The sequence below is a fragment of the Temnothorax americanus genome, unplaced genomic scaffold (assembly GCF_048541705.1).
Source record: "Temnothorax americanus isolate GAGA-0224 unplaced genomic scaffold, ASM4854170v1 Scaffold16, whole genome shotgun sequence".
Lineage (NCBI taxonomy): Eukaryota > Metazoa > Arthropoda > Insecta > Hymenoptera > Formicidae > Temnothorax > Temnothorax americanus.
Genome location: NW_027509297.1, coordinates 2,710,498 through 2,726,515, shown reverse-complemented (window position 1 = coordinate 2,726,515; position 16,018 = coordinate 2,710,498). Strand labels below are relative to the sequence as shown.

Sequence of the window (16,018 nt, the reverse complement as noted above, 5' to 3'; positions counted from 1 at the left end):
AAAATAATTAGCAAATTGAATTTTTGTTTTAATTTTGTATTCTTAATGTAAGAATTGAGTAATTAGAATGTAGAATATTATTTATTTTAAGTAATATTATCAAGAAAACATTTTTTGTAAAGATCATCGTTACTTAAAAGAAGAGAAAACTGAGTAATTGGTTTTCTTAGCACTAGAATGATATTTTTTTACGTGTGCGTATACGGCACGCCATTTTACTATTTAATATCATCATAAAAATTCTATCAAATTAAATCGATACTTAAAGAAAAGAAATTATTATTATGTCTAGACATACTTATAATTTATCGAATTATTATTAAGCTATAATTGAAAATGCAGAATTACAATTATGTCTAGAAAAAATATTAATTCTGAATTTATTTTACGCTATGACATAAACAATTTTCGGGAATTAAAATTATGTACATAATTGTAATTCCCGAATTTTACTTATGTACGCAATTTTAATACTTGAATTTCTATTATGTACACACAATCGTAATTCTGGAATTACTTTTTTTCTTTTGGTAAGTAACGGGGTTCTTTAAGAAAGAATATTTTCTTGATAATAATCTTAAAATGTATTCATCACAAATTTTAGAGAAAGTCTTTATCATGTACTGGAAAAAAGAATTTATACTCCTTCAAAAAACATTATACCATTTTATCAAAGAAAAGTCAAAATAATAAGCAAATCAAATTTTTGTTTTAATTTCATATTTTTAATTGAATAGTTAAACAATTAGAATTTAGAATATTATTTGTTTTAAGTAAAGAGAGTGATGAGTGTATTTTAAGATTATTATAAAAATGAAATATTCTTTGCGAAGATGACCGTTAAAAGAAGGGAAATGGAGTAATTGGTTTTTTAGCACTGGAATGATATTTTTTGCGTGTGAATTGTGCATGAATAGCAATCGCGATATAAGATCGCGAGCCAAAAAATAATTTTTTTTTCTGTGGCAAGAAAATGATAGAGCGCTATCATTTCCACACCACCTTGCGGTAGATAGCATGGCGCATTTTTTTTAAGTAGTGTCCCCAGTAGGTTTAATCCACTTTATAAAAATATTTTAATGCAAGAACTGTTCGAAGTGCTCAAAAAATATCATTCCAGTGCTAAGAAAACCAATTACTCCATTTCCCTTCTTTTAACGGTCGCATCTTCGCAAAGAATATTTCATTTTTATAATAATCTTAAAATACACTCATCACTCTCTTTACTTAAAACAAATAATATTCTAAATTCTAATTGTTTAACTATTCAATTAAAAATATAAAATTAAAACAAAAATTTGATTTGCTTATTATTTTGACTTTTCTTTGATAAAATAGTATAATGTTTTTTGAAGGAGTATAAATTCTTTTTTCCAGTACATAATAAAGACTTTTTCTAAAATTTGTAATGAATACATTTTAAGATTATTATCAAGAAAATATTCTTTCTTAAAGAACCCCGTTACTTACCAAAAGAAAAAAAGTAATTCCAGAATTACGATTGTGTTGTACATAATAGAAATTCAAGTATTAAAATTGCGTACATAAGTAAAATTCGGGAATTACAATTATGTACATAATTTTAATTCCCAAAAATTTTTTATGTCATAACGTAAAATATATTCAGAATTAATATTTTGTCTAGACATAATTGTAATTCTGCATTTTCAATTATAGCTTAATAATAATTCGATAAATTATAAGTATGTCTAGACATAATAATAATTTCTTTTCTTTAAGTATTGATTTAATTTGATAGAATTTTTATAATGATATTAAATAGTAAAATGGCGTGCCGTATACGCACACGTAAAAAAATATCATTTTAGTGCTAAGAAAACCAATTACTCAGTTTTCTCTTCTTTTAAGTAACGATGATCTTTACAAAAAATGTTTTCTTGATAATATTACTTAAAATAAATAATATTCTACATTCTAATTATTCAGTTCTTCAGTTAAGAATACAAAATAAAACAAAAATTCAATTTGCTAATTATTTTGATAGGAGAAGTCAAGGCTATGAGGATCAGACGCAGATCACAGTGCGTAATATCAGAAATAACTGATTTATTCGTCGTTTTGATACATTACATCGATCCGTACGTTTCGGCTCAGCTTTGAGCCATCTTCAGCAGTAGTTACAGAAGTTAAGTTACACGTTCTCCGTACCGTATGGTGAGTTTACTGATTCAAAGTATCAGAAACATAGACCAATTGATCCATATCTGTAAATTTGTTTAATTAATGTTGAGATATTAAAAAGATCTTTTAGGAAACTCACCATTCGGTCTGAAAAACATGGAATACAGAGCCATGCGTACATAATGAATATCTACTCTCTGCGAGAAGACTTGACGATCTTGTCGACACGACACACAATAATATGGAAGGTCTTGCAAGAAGAGGCATGTCGTAGGTCAACACACCGGCGAGGATTATAACAAAGCACGATTTGACACTGTCACAATATTGCATGTACCAATAGTAAAACGCCGATTTGCCAACGACCAAAGTTCATGAGCATGGATTACAATTTGCTCAAAACCGTGACATATGCATGATGCAAGAAAACCGTGTCATTTTGAGACGGTGTCAAATCGTGCTTTGTTATAATCCTCGCCGGTGTGTTGACCTACGACATGCCTCTTCTTGCAAGACCTTTCATATCATTGCTGTGCATGTGTCGTGTCGATAAAGATCGTCAAGTCTTCTCAGCCAGAGAGTATTCATTATGTATACATGGCTCTGTATTCCACGTTTTTTAGACCAAATGGTGAGTTTCCTAAGGGATCTTTTTAATATATCAACATTAATTGAACAAATTTACAGATATGGGTCAATTGGTCTATGTTTCTAATACTTTGAATCAGTAAACTCACCATACGGTACGGAGAACGTGTAACTTAATTTCTGTAACTATTATACCGCTGAAGCCTAGATGGCTCAAAACTGAGCCGAAACGTACGGATCGATGTAATGTATCAAAACGACGAATAAATCACTTATTTCTGATATTACGCATTGTGATCTGCGTCTGACCCTCATAGCCTTCTCCTATTTTAATCTCGAGGGTCCTCATATTATTTTATTTATTATTTTGACTTTTCTTTGATAAAATTTTATTATGTTCTTTGAAGGAGTATAAATTCTTCTTTCGAGTACATAATAAAGACTCTTTCTAAAATTTGTACATTTTAAGACTATTATCAAGAAAATATTCTTGCTTAAAGACAACCGTTACTTACTAAAAAAAAAGGTAAATTGAGTAATCGCTTTTTTAAGCAGTAGAATTGATATTTTCCTGGTGTATGCATGTGCACACATATGTACATACGTACGCACAAAAAAATTTTCTATGTTGTTAGAAAATTTTATTTCTATTTAAAAAAGGCGAGAAACCATCATCGCTTATAGGACAGGGGCCCGGCGTTACGCGCCGCTTGTAGTAAACAACTGCCCGCGCGCCGACCGCGGGGCGGCCGCATCTCGCCGCGCGCTTGGATTTGGCGGAGGGCGGGCTAATACGTCGATTTTTAATCATTAATAACTCGTCAACTATTGCGAAAATTGCAAAATGGTACATGACTTTTCGACTCAGTTTGGCTCGCTCTATCTAAATATGAAAAAAGTACCAACAATTGTGGGGCACCCTGTATACGTCAATACTCGCAATAAAAATGCGATTCTAACCTTCTCCATTTGCATTTATCTTCCCTTTCACGCTCATTGTAATTTTGGTATCGTTTAACGCTATCATCGTCTATCTGTCTTATTATCATATAGCATTAAATAGAAATATATGAGGCACAGTTTTTTCATAAACAATCAATAAATTATATTGCCAATCGACGTAATTTACACAAATAATCACTGCAATTTTGGACAAAAATATGCAATATATTACATGCATTGCATATTTTTAGTTATTTACAAGTTGTTTACAGATTATAACACAATAAATTTTTAAAATGTTTTATTAACAGTGTCATATATTCCGCTGTATAAAAAACTTTTGACGCTTTTATTTTGTAAATTAATGGGTCTAATTTATTAAAAATATTTCATATTTTTTGCCAAAGATATACGATGTTATAATGGAACATGTTATATATATTTATATGTATATATTATATATATACGTTTTAGTATAACATTTCCTTTTTATGATTTTATAATTGTATAATTGTATAATAAGCGTAGATGTAATTTGCAGATATGATAATATGCAATGCTAACGTGATTTCTATTCGTGAGATGCGTTTGTATCTCATGATATTTTAATCTAATAATAACATTCATATGCATACCTATGCATAATAACATCAATACCAGCCGAAGAAATATTTCGCTCTTAATGATTTTGTAATTACAATACGAACAGAAAAAGAAAGAAGAAAAAAAAGAGAAAGAAAAACAGTCGAAATGGAAAAAAAAGTAATTACTTCACAGTAAAGAATTGATTCAGTTTTTTACTGTAAATTGTGTCCGTGTGCAATACACACCAGCTTCTTATGATTTATCAGTCTTCTCTATTAACAGGAAACTTATTACGCATCGTAATGTATGCTAATACATATATGCTAATTTAAATCTTATTATCTTTGATACACATATCCTTGTTAGTGTGTCGAACAATTTGCTCAGTATCATGAAAGATATGCAAACTAACGATCGTTTCTTTTTGGTTCCAAGTACAAAATAAAACTCGGATTTTTGTAAAGGTTCCGTGAAAGGAGGCCAGGACGTTGACACGCCGCGGCCGCGCCGAGGACAAGGACGACACCACTTGTTTTGGTGCCGTTTCGCTAATACCGCCGAGCCCGTACTCACCTCTTCGAGGTTCGTGCTCCGTCTACAAAGTGAGAAAATAGTAGCTTTGACAGGGCTCTTTCGAGCCGAGCTCGTCCTATGCGGGACCTCTTCTCAATTCGCACCGCAAACGCGAGAGAACTTCCGCGAACGACAATTCGGTCTTCCACTTCGCCGTGTCGTTTCTCACTATCGAAAGTAGGTGCCGAGCAACGAGCTACGCGCAGACAATACGCGGCGAGCGTGGTGACTGCCGCGACTTTGGCACAAGCGTCACGTGCCGCGATAAAGCAACGTGCCCGGTCGAGACGCAAGGTCGGTCGACCTACAACCTACAACGTAATGGGGAAACTCTTTTTCGGAAGACTCAACACGTCGAATCGCATCTCGCGGATTTAACCCTTCTGCTACGCGTAACGACTGTAATACGCGACGCTAAGTGCTCGTTATAACGCATTCATCGGCTATTGTCAGAAGGTATTACGAGAATTTCACGTAACATTTGATAATCAGTTTGGAATTAATTATTACATCAACAAAATCTTCATTGAAATATAAATATATTAAGTATTATAGTTCGATAAGTAATGTATTTACTTTGCTTATAATTAGATATGTTCTGACATGCGTTTGTCGAAATGAAATTGAGAAATTGACTAAGGTGGCAGACAATAGTTGAAAAAAGTAATGATTATATTTTAAATGTAAGTTTCGTTTTCAAAATTTAAAAAAAAACACAACATTACTCATTAAACGCTCTAACATCTGAGTCATATAAGTAATTGAAATTGAATTATATATATATATATATAAATTCCGAATTATATAAATAAAGTATAGAGTGCAATATTATTGTTTATTTCTGAGAAAAAAGATCTGATTATACATTCAAGTTAGTTTTATTATACAGTTAAGTTATCAAAAGTTCATTTATCACTGTTCATTTATCTAATATAATATCGAATAATGTAGATTTATAAATAAATGCGCCGGTCTAATACCAAATATCTGTTAAGGAAACATTGAATTTCTAACAACCAGAAACACTCATCGACTTAATCGTTGCGTGCTACAACTATAGCCGGTGGGTGCACAATGTTCAATGACACGTGTACCGTCTATAACCGCCGACTAAGAGTCTTCACTATGAAACTTTGAGTATTCCGATTATGCTCGACTGCTCTCTTAATTTTTAACTAATGGTCTGTAGCTTCTAAACGATGAGTAACAACACAACGCAAGTTTCCATTTTTTATATTTTCTTAAACTTTCGAAATATACGGTTTTTGGAATTATTTGCAACAATTATAAATTAAAATGAAATAACATTTTCAATAATATATTCTTGCATTTTGTATGTTCGTAAGAAAATGGACTTTCGTTTCCAAAGTTACAAAATATATTTACTTCAGATTCGTTTCCACAAATATATTTGTTAACTATGTTTAATTCATTGTCACACGCCGGCCTTTATAAAGATTGAATTAGAAAGAGACGAAGAATCACTTAAACCTAATGTTTATGGGAACGCACAACAGCTAGATTACCGAAATGTAAATCATGCCGGTTTCGAAACAAACGGCTTATATAGACGCGCGCGTCCATCGCGACGCCGGTGTGCCCGATTCATGAATGCGTCGCATTCATAATTCTAACATTGTCGATGTGTACCGCGCGTGACGAGGTCTAATGTAGCGTATAACGAAGCGAACGATTCAACAACGCAATCGATACGACTTCGAGTAACGACTAAGCGAGTAACTCGCGTCGAACGCTCGTGGCAGTATCAAGTAGAGAAGGTCAACATCGACGTTTGCACGAACAATTGTCCGACATTTCCTATTAATAAGTATTATATAAAGGAATAAAAGAGTGTGTGTGCAACGTTTCGACAGATTGAGGGCCTCTGCGAACGTAACTCGAAGGCTTGAAATAATATAGTAACGCGTGCGAAACGCCGTCTTTTCCACATGTATCGCGTACTCAAGGACACCGTATGTTGATAATCGATAAGGTTAGCTCGCTATTCAATCGTTCGATTTCAAAGGATCGTTCTATATTCCAGAGAAGCTCGAGAACACACTTCCGCGGGAAGATGACACTTGCGTGAAAGAATTTAGTTTTTTAAATAATCAACGAGTTTTTCCGCTAATCGAAAGCACCTACCGAGCGTTTTCTCGTTTATTACGTTAAACTTTTCCCCGGGACTGCGTAAAACGCGTCGTCGATGCTACACGGTCTCCGATGATTTTCCTCGCGACGCGCGGCACGATCGATGCATTTTCATGAATGAAAAACGTGCACGTTTGGCGAAATACCGTCAAATCGTCAACTAATTTTCTAAAAAGTATAAGGCTAGCTCCGAAATCGAGACTAAGAAAATAATAGCAATCGATATGCATAATGCATATGTCTCAATTTTCTTCTTCCGACCCTTAACGTTCAGTTTCACAACGATTCACAGTTGACGCGGATTTGGAAATTCATACGAAACGGAGCGAATATACGGTATGCCACTTTGAAGTCACATTAGACCGTAGCGTGAGCTAAACGCTGTTAAATGTCATGCACGTGTCACGTACGGAACCGTTGGGCGAACATAGGGAATGCGCGATGTAAATCCGTGTCGCACCATTAATAGAACGGAGTATGGAATGTGGGAATTCGGACACGGCGAATAACGCGAAAACGCTTGCACTTCTGCCGCCGCCGCCGCACATATGTTTAGCCAAACAGCTGTCCGCAGTTGTTACGCTTATCGAATCAACTACACCCGTCCCGGACGACTTCAACCATGTTACTACATCCCAGAGAAACAATGCGGATCGTTAACGGCCTACCTACCCAATAGTCATAATCCAAAGCTGTTTTTCACTGGTAATTTCAACGAGCGCCGTTCCAGAGCACCTCCTCGCTGCCTCCTTTCGCGAGTTCCTCCGCAGGATGCGTAACAGCTCTCACTGGGCGACGATATCAACGGTACATCGGCATGTTACAAATCATCACGCGATCACGTTTAGATGGGAATTCCAGCTGCTCTTAATCCTCCACGATGATTATCTTGCGGATCAATTGACGCACGTTACTCGATTACTATCGGGATTATCGGACCACCGTCGTCGTGTCCTTCGCAGGGAGGATGACTGTGCAAACGGGACGATATCTCGACGAACCAATAGAGATACGGTTCGTCTTCGATAATCCTTTCGCCGATCAGAAACGAGTCAACGCGAAACGAATTTGACTAATGGATCACCCGAACGAACGGCCGTGTTCTTCGTTGAACGTACGATCCGTACGATCCGAAGGTATACCGTAGACACAAGTCAGTTTGTACATCGCAAGAGGACTTTATGTACCCTTCGGAAATTCTCTTCTATTTATCACGAGACGACTGAGACACTCGAACAGTCGTGCTATTCATCGAGACCTCATCGCGACACAGGTCAATGAGTACTTCGCGATACCCTCGGTAGATTCTCGCAGCCACGCGCGTGGACGATTTCGGAGTAGTCGAGGGCACTTGTTTAGCGATCCGAGGGACAGGGGGACAGGGACAACCGGGAATGGGGAGCGCACTTGCCGTGAACGCACGGGGGACCACCCTTCGCGATCACGTCCGCCGAACGCGAACAGGTGGGCACCACGCTCGACAAGTCACGTCGCGCGCGGAACACGCGAATCTCGTGAGTTCCGTGATACCCGACGTACAATAGAATACGCACGCGTCGTCGCGACGGCTTGACGTCGACTGAGGTGGCACGGATACGGCGCCTCGCGCCTGTCCGTCCCTGCTTTGCCGCCTCCACCACCACCACCACCTCCACCGCCGCCGCCGTTGCCGCCGCCGCCACCGCCGCCGCCGCCGCCGCCGCGGCGCTGCCCCACCAAAACGCACAAGCGCCACCGACGCCTACACCCTCACCGGGTTGCCGTTCTTCCCCTGACGTCTCTTCCAGGCCGCGAGAGCTCCGACGCCGCATCATTTGGTGTCCCTGCGACCACGAGGGTGGACGTCGCGGACGTTCTACCAATATCGTTCGTGATAATAACGAATAGAAAAGACGTTTTGTTATATTTAAGACAATATTGAGCATCTTTTCATATCCTATTTCTAAAGCTCTATGCAATAGATGAAGATATTCTTTTAATTAACAAGAAGGTGGAAATCAATTATTAAACTATGACAAAATATCTTTAACGTATTTACGATATTCTGTCACAGTTTAATAATTAATTTCTATCTTCTTGTTAATTAGAATTGACTTCTATGTTTATAATTTATATTTTCTCGTTAATTAAAATTGACTTCTATGTTTCGTTTAAGAGTATCTCAAAATAAATTGAATAAATACTTTTACTAAAAAAAAGTTTTCTAATATCAAATAGTTAACGATAAATATTTACAAAGTATAGTACAACAAATATTACTTTTTAAATTCGATTCGTAAAATGTGAATAGTCCTGCAATTTTTGAAAATTGTCGTAACAAAGTGTATAAAATTCAGACTCTATTTCTCAGAGCACATTTTATAACACTATTTCATGGTAATTTGATTGTTTTGGTCTGTACAATATTACGAGACTATCGTATGACAACGATAGTACGATTAACATATTTGATATTCCTTGAAGAGTCCGAACGATAAACTCGCGGCTATCATGCAAATGAGTCGGAAGAAATGAGCCGGAGTAAATGAAACCAGTGCTTCGTGCGGAAAGCGACGTTAGCGTTCTCAGGAGGGAAGCCGCATGCTCGCCGCTTAGCTCTGCCACCGCGTCGTCATTCGTCGTCGTTACCGCCCGAAAAACGCTGACGCCACGAAACGCAGCAATATGTCGCGGTGACTCCGAACAGCAAAGAAGTCCGTGTATCCGTTTTCACGACAGTTCTCAAACCGTGCTTTGCGAACGGTTCACTCGCCGTGTCCCCTGCTTATACCGGCGCGGATGACTTTGCGAAGGAACGTCCGGTCGCTTTTCGCGTTTCGAGACGCGACTTCGTAACGAGGGTGCGCGACAGTAATCGAACAAGAAGCCGTAACAAGATGCAACTGCGTTTTGTAGGTCGATTGTCCGCGTCCGCGAGTGCCTTAAGTTGGTAGAGGGAAGGGGGATGGTTGCGTAATAACTGGCACGGGGCGACCGGGAAACTACAAAGAACCATAATTATGCGGTAGGCGGTTTTTGGTAACGCGCACGAGCGCCTGATGTGCCAGCGCGTTCCATTATGACGTTAGTATGCACCCGCGAATGGCCGCCACTCGGCCATTTGTCACGACTGTCGCAAGTTCGCCCAGTTTAATGCATCCGCGCCCCCGGAGCCGTTCCCGCTTTCACCCCGGCGACGGCGGCAGCGTCGCCTTTGCCGCAATTTTGGAGTGGCAACGCCGTTAACAGGCGGCGTTTCCTTGGGCGCACACAAAGCAACGGCAGTCGCGTTCTGAGGTTCGCGGCCGGGCTTTACTGATGCCGGATTTGGCTGCGAAAGACGTCACCGATGCCGTTCGTGCAAGAGCGATCGATCCGTCTCTGACGTTAATGCTTAAAATAATTAGGAATAAGTTTGGTTAACTAATGAAGTTTTAATCATTTTTTTATACCTGTGATATTTGGAGTAAAAATCAATTATTAGTGTTGCCTGCGAGTGCCTGCACATGTGTATATGTAACAAAATGCAAAAGAAATATGTTGGAATTCAGTTAAATACGTTCAAGTTTTTGTTTTTTATAAATGACATTTTGTTATGGAAAACCGATTTTGGCCATTCATCATCGTATGACCTATATCAATTCAAAGATTAATTTGCAACGGATTTAATCTGGCACGATATTGATAAAGATTCGTAAAATGATCACAGCTCGCGCGCACAATAGGACTTATCTACTATAGTATCGCAAATTTGCGTAAATGGATTAATGCCCCGAGCTGCTACATTAGCATGCCCAAATTATCGCCGGTGACAGTTGTATCGATGACTTATTATCGGCGACTGTTGGAGTCGTATAACAACAAATAATCACTTTCGTATATCGATAATCTATTATTCGTATCACGTTGAGCTTTCTTAGCGTGCGAACGAGTCATTCTCTTCGAGAAGAAGAGAATATACGAACGTTTTCAAGAGGAACGACTCTTAAATTCGCGCGTGACCAGACTGAACTGATGCATACGTCGGTCATAAAAATGTACGAGGAATATGAATTATGATGATTAATTCGCATACGTTTGCATCTTTTTCGCGAACACAGATTGATAAGTTGCAGACCGTAGAATCGACGGCATTGAAGTTATTCACTTTTGCCATCAACATTTTGCTATGTTTTAAATTTTTTAATAAGACATCCAAATCATAGCAAAAATTTCTTTTTTTTTTATTATGTAATTATTATGCACATTAATTCAATATTATTTTAAAATTGTTTAAATTATTTGCACTAGGTCGTAACAAGCGAGGGGAAAGAAAGCAGTACGGAATTTTTTGCCTGCTCGTTTATGTACAAATTTAATTATCGACTCAAATCATGAAAAAAGCTGGCAAAATTAAAAGCAATAAATTGTATCGTTTTCAAAGACGGTATACCATAAAATGTATATAACGATAATGTAGCGCACACTTGTGTAAAGTTTGGAAAATGAGTCAAGTATACGTAGCGGGAATCCATATGGTGTGCACCTTCGCTTGTGCACAGTTGTGGTAAATGACAGCTTGATATTGATATTGGCAGCTGCGCAAAGCATTTAACCGCATCGGCTTTTTTATTTATCCAGGTAACATCTCGGAAACTAATCTGCAGAAGAATTAGGTGTGCACTTACCATACTTATTTACTACAATATCGGCGGGAAAACTACAAAGAAGAATGAAAGAAACTTTATTAATAATTTATGATCTCCTTAAATGCTTGCATAATAATGATGCTTTATGTAATTTAGCTATTATGTCTGCAAATCCTTTTATTTATACTTAAGAGCTATGCAAGATGTGGATCAATATTAGGCACGTAATATTGTCATTATCTATAGGACTAATTATTTTTAAACATGATAAACGCGTTATTTTGCTTCTCATATACAAGTTGTGAGAAAATACAAAAATAAATAAGTTAAGATAATTTAAAAAATCATCTTTCAAACACGTCTCTAAAATCAGTATATAGAACTATTTAGAAATATCGAATTCAAATATATCAATTTATTTGCAAGAATAAAAATGGAAAGATAAAATAACGGATAAACGTCACTATATTAAAGATATATGAGCAACAAAGTAATGACAATAATATTTTATTATTTATTATTTATATATTTGTGTTCTATCTCACTTCCAAAATTTACTGAATAGTACCTAATCAGCAATAACATGTCTTACATTGTCATATTTAAAAACGTCTTCTTTAAAAAAAAATAAGTAAATAACTTTATAACTTTAACATTTCTCATCAATTTATCTATCTATTTTCCAAATATATCCGATAAAAAGTTAACACAATAATATTTATAGATATACGTCGTGCCGTAAAAGTTTAGTGAAATAACACTTTTGATGGTTACGCTATTATGTTATTTATGATTCATAAAAGGGGTGAGAATGCACGGGAGAGGCCAACTTGAAAAACCGACTGTTGCACATGAGACTAAATAATAACAACGTTAGCTGCGGTATTATTTATGACTCGTCGAACTCTCGCGAGTAAACGCCGCGCCGCGCCGCGAGTAAGCCAGTGAAAACTGGAGTTTCGAATGCGTAACCAAGCGAAGCAATATTTTCTCGAGTATCGATTTTATAAGCGCGAGCATATACATATTACCGGTATAATTTAGTATTTAGTTGATCACGCTTTATCCGCCGTGCAAGCTTTCTAACCCCTAAGAATGTGCCGCTGACGGCAAAGTTGCCGCCTTTGGAGAGTAGAACTTTTTAGAAACTTTGCAGCGAGGAGCGGAGATTAGCCCTCGGGAATTTTAGTTTCCGCTCTGTCAATGAGTAGAATTCAGAAAGGTCTCATTGCGGCGGGAAAAAAAGATCGATCGCTCGTTTAGGACTTGCCTGTTCAATGAACTGTAAAGAAAAGTGGAAAAAGTCGCGTCAAGGAAAACCGCGGTGCACCAATTAAGACATAAATCAAATATTTCTTATATATGTTAAAATAGTAAAAATAAAAAAATCATCGCTTATAAAAGCTCATATAAAAGACAATTTTTGTTGGTTAGTTCATCTATCATTATTGCATACTTTTGGATATTTATTAAATGTTCTTTTACAGTTCTTTTGGATAAAATTACGTCACAACGTAACGCCATCAATATTTTATTTTATAGCCTTTATTTTAGAGCCAGATAATCCAATAGCTATTAATATAAAGTGCAAACATTATTTAATACATGTATGCATCATAATCGCGACATAATTGTCCGATTAAATCATAATTTAAATTACATTGTCGCGACATGTTAATTCTCAAATTCAATTCCATTTCGTTGGTCTGATTTCTTTTGGTCAAAGTCGCTCTTGGAACGCTCAAAGAGTATTTGCGCAATAAGTATGCGGTTCTATAGTGGTATTAATCTTTAATTGCATTGTCATGTAGGTGTATTACTACTCGAGTAATAATGTCCACCAGAACATGGCCTCGCGTATTTCGCATTCTAATTGGATTCTCTAGAAAGCTTACGAATTCTCGTTTAGCGTCCGCTTCATTACTTCGCCGTTATTAATATTTACTTTACTTCTGTTTGCTATCGTTTTGTCGCGACGCGCGACGGTCGTAAGAAAGCACCCTTTGTGCTTAGTTTCAAGCCGTTTTTAGCAAGACGCCGCTAGTTCGAACGCTCGCCGGCAATTACGTTAATAATGCAATCTCATTTACGTCAGTCGGGAATTACATCTAAAATAGCTAGTGTAGAACATGGCTTAAATGCGAGAATAAGCAGATTAATCAGCAGCCGTTCGTACATCTTACGTCCCATCAGACACTTGACTTGTCTGCTGGTGTAGATAGAATCGTGATTATTGTAACTTTAAATGACTTCTATAATAGTACGTCGTAGCTAACGCGCAGATTAACTAAAGTGAGTCAATAAATTTACCAGAGATATAAAACATCAAATGTGTAAAGTATTTTCCAATATATTTAAATTAATAATAAAATTAAAGATTAGTAGATTTTCTTAATAATTATAGTTTATCAATTACTTTTGAATAATCGTATTAATTGTAAAAAAAACTTGTCGCTGCTAGATCTCGAAATTTAATAAAGTACTGAAATTTTTGATTAAATAAAAAAACAATAAAAATAATTTAGGGAAGAATGCGACGGGAGTAAAAAACCAGCGCCAAGTTTTTTTACAAGAAAAATTTATTTATTTTATTTTAATTAAATATTTTTATTTTGTACTGTTATCTCTTTAATTCTTTATGATTAAAATGATTCTTTATAATATTATAAAGAAATAAAGCTATACTACTATTTAGGATTTTTGGATTTACAACGTACATTGCGCGTGTACTTGGCGCCTTTTTTTACCTTTTTTGAAAAAGATAATTTTGTACTGATATATTATAAATTAACGACACATCGCATTTCAGAACTACCTCGGTCACCGGCAAGATATCATAATAAATGGACGAGAACGAAATATATCAGAGTTTCGTAAATTATCTGCCTACATAATGCAGGACGATAATCTGCAATCGCACTTTTAACAGTGCAGGAAGCTATGCTCATCGCTGTCGATCTCAAACTTGGATTGAATAACCATGAGAAATTACAGAAGATAAATATTACTGACAACGTTATACTGTGTATATAATTCTTTGGGGACTGAGGAAACTGAATGAAATTTCTTATATAATAGATAAAAATAATTATTTCAGCCTCACGTCAGAAAAGTCGTTCTCTAATCTCATTTCTAATTTTCTCTGATAAACTTTATAGCTAGCAACAAATTAATAAACGGCGATACGAGTCAGGCGCGGTACGTGGTGCGCAAGTAAAGAAATTAATAGTTACAAGAGTAACGAATTACAATGTATATAATATATACATATATAATACATATATTCCAACTTAATAAACTGCGCGCCGATTATTTGTCGGACTTGAAACACAGAGCTATCGTTGGAACATTAATACCCTTCCCTCCCCGGAATTAAATCGACGCGATTTAATTATTTTAAAAAACTGTAAAGAATTTATTGCGAAAAATATTACCGCAGTCAGGATTCGGACCTGGAACCTCCCTCCCTTCCGTGAAGGGCATCGTACCAATTCGACTACCGAGGCATGTGGTAATATTTATACATATTGTATATTTATTTTTCATATTATTGCATAATGCGTGCTTTGCATTAAAGTATAAGTTTTCATGCATGTTCCTTCTTCTTTCAAATTTTTTGAGAAAATTTAATGAATTAAAATTATATTCTTTCGATATGTGCAAAATCGAGTCACATATTTGTATATTTTATTGAGACTATTTCTCTTATAAGTATATTTTCCAAATTTTTCATTGTATTTAGTAGTTCCTAGAAGTTAAAATAGATGCGATAGACCATCCGAAATTTCTGCAGAAACTTGGGGCATGCTTGGCGCTGAAAGTCATCCTATTCTCGATGTACTAGCTGGTTTCTGGAGCAACGACTTCGACCAGCAGTGAAGTTCGGGTTATCCCCGTAGCATTAATTAACCCCGGTCGTGGCCCATGGCAAAGGAACAAAAGGCTTCCTTTTCCGTCGTTGCCGAGAGAGCGAAGCCTCGCCTCTTCGTTTTTTCTCGCGCATCGTTGCACAACATTGCTGGACATACCCGAGTGGATGGACCAGCGCTGTGATTTTCTATAAGTAACCTTTTAATCATTGTTCCAATCGACTTATATCGGTATAAAAGTTATAAGAAACAAAAACCACCATATTCTTTAAATTTATCTTATCATATATAAAATCACAAAAACAGAACCCCAAAGGCTCAATGCAAATTAGATATGGGATAATGAACAAAATTTCAGTTAAAGGGATAATTATTAAAAAACGAATGCGTTATGTACTGCGATGTGCCACGAGTACAAAACTACACACACATTACTGCAAAATGTTTTAATATATAAATTTCATAAATATACAGTCTGCAGGTTCATTCACAAACCGCGGAATTTCTTTTAATTCCGCGAACAGCATACGGACCGGATTATCCAACGCTTCAACAATCCAA

General features: G+C 36.4%; 1 protein-coding gene and 1 long non-coding RNA gene across 9 annotated transcripts in view; one reads left to right on the top strand and one right to left on the bottom strand.

The window, feature by feature from the left end:
- The window catches only part of LOC143895616 (CUGBP Elav-like family member 1-A), a 553,022-nt gene that overhangs the window by 374,059 nt on the left and 162,945 nt on the right, over nucleotides 1-16,018 (bottom strand). For 3 of the 7 annotated variants that reach the window (XM_077402901.1, XM_077402908.1, XM_077402913.1), the window contains exon 1: nucleotides 7,654-8,560. The exons of the other annotated variants lie outside the window; for them this stretch is intronic. The gene's annotated coding sequence lies outside the window, so the exon portion shown is untranslated. Of the gene's footprint in view, nucleotides 1-7,653; nucleotides 8,561-16,018 lie in introns of those variants that run through there. 7 annotated transcript variants of the gene reach the window in all.
- Nucleotides 1-16,018, top strand: part of LOC143895628 (uncharacterized) — a 342,321-nt gene that overhangs the window by 182,872 nt on the left and 143,431 nt on the right. The window lies entirely within an intron of this gene.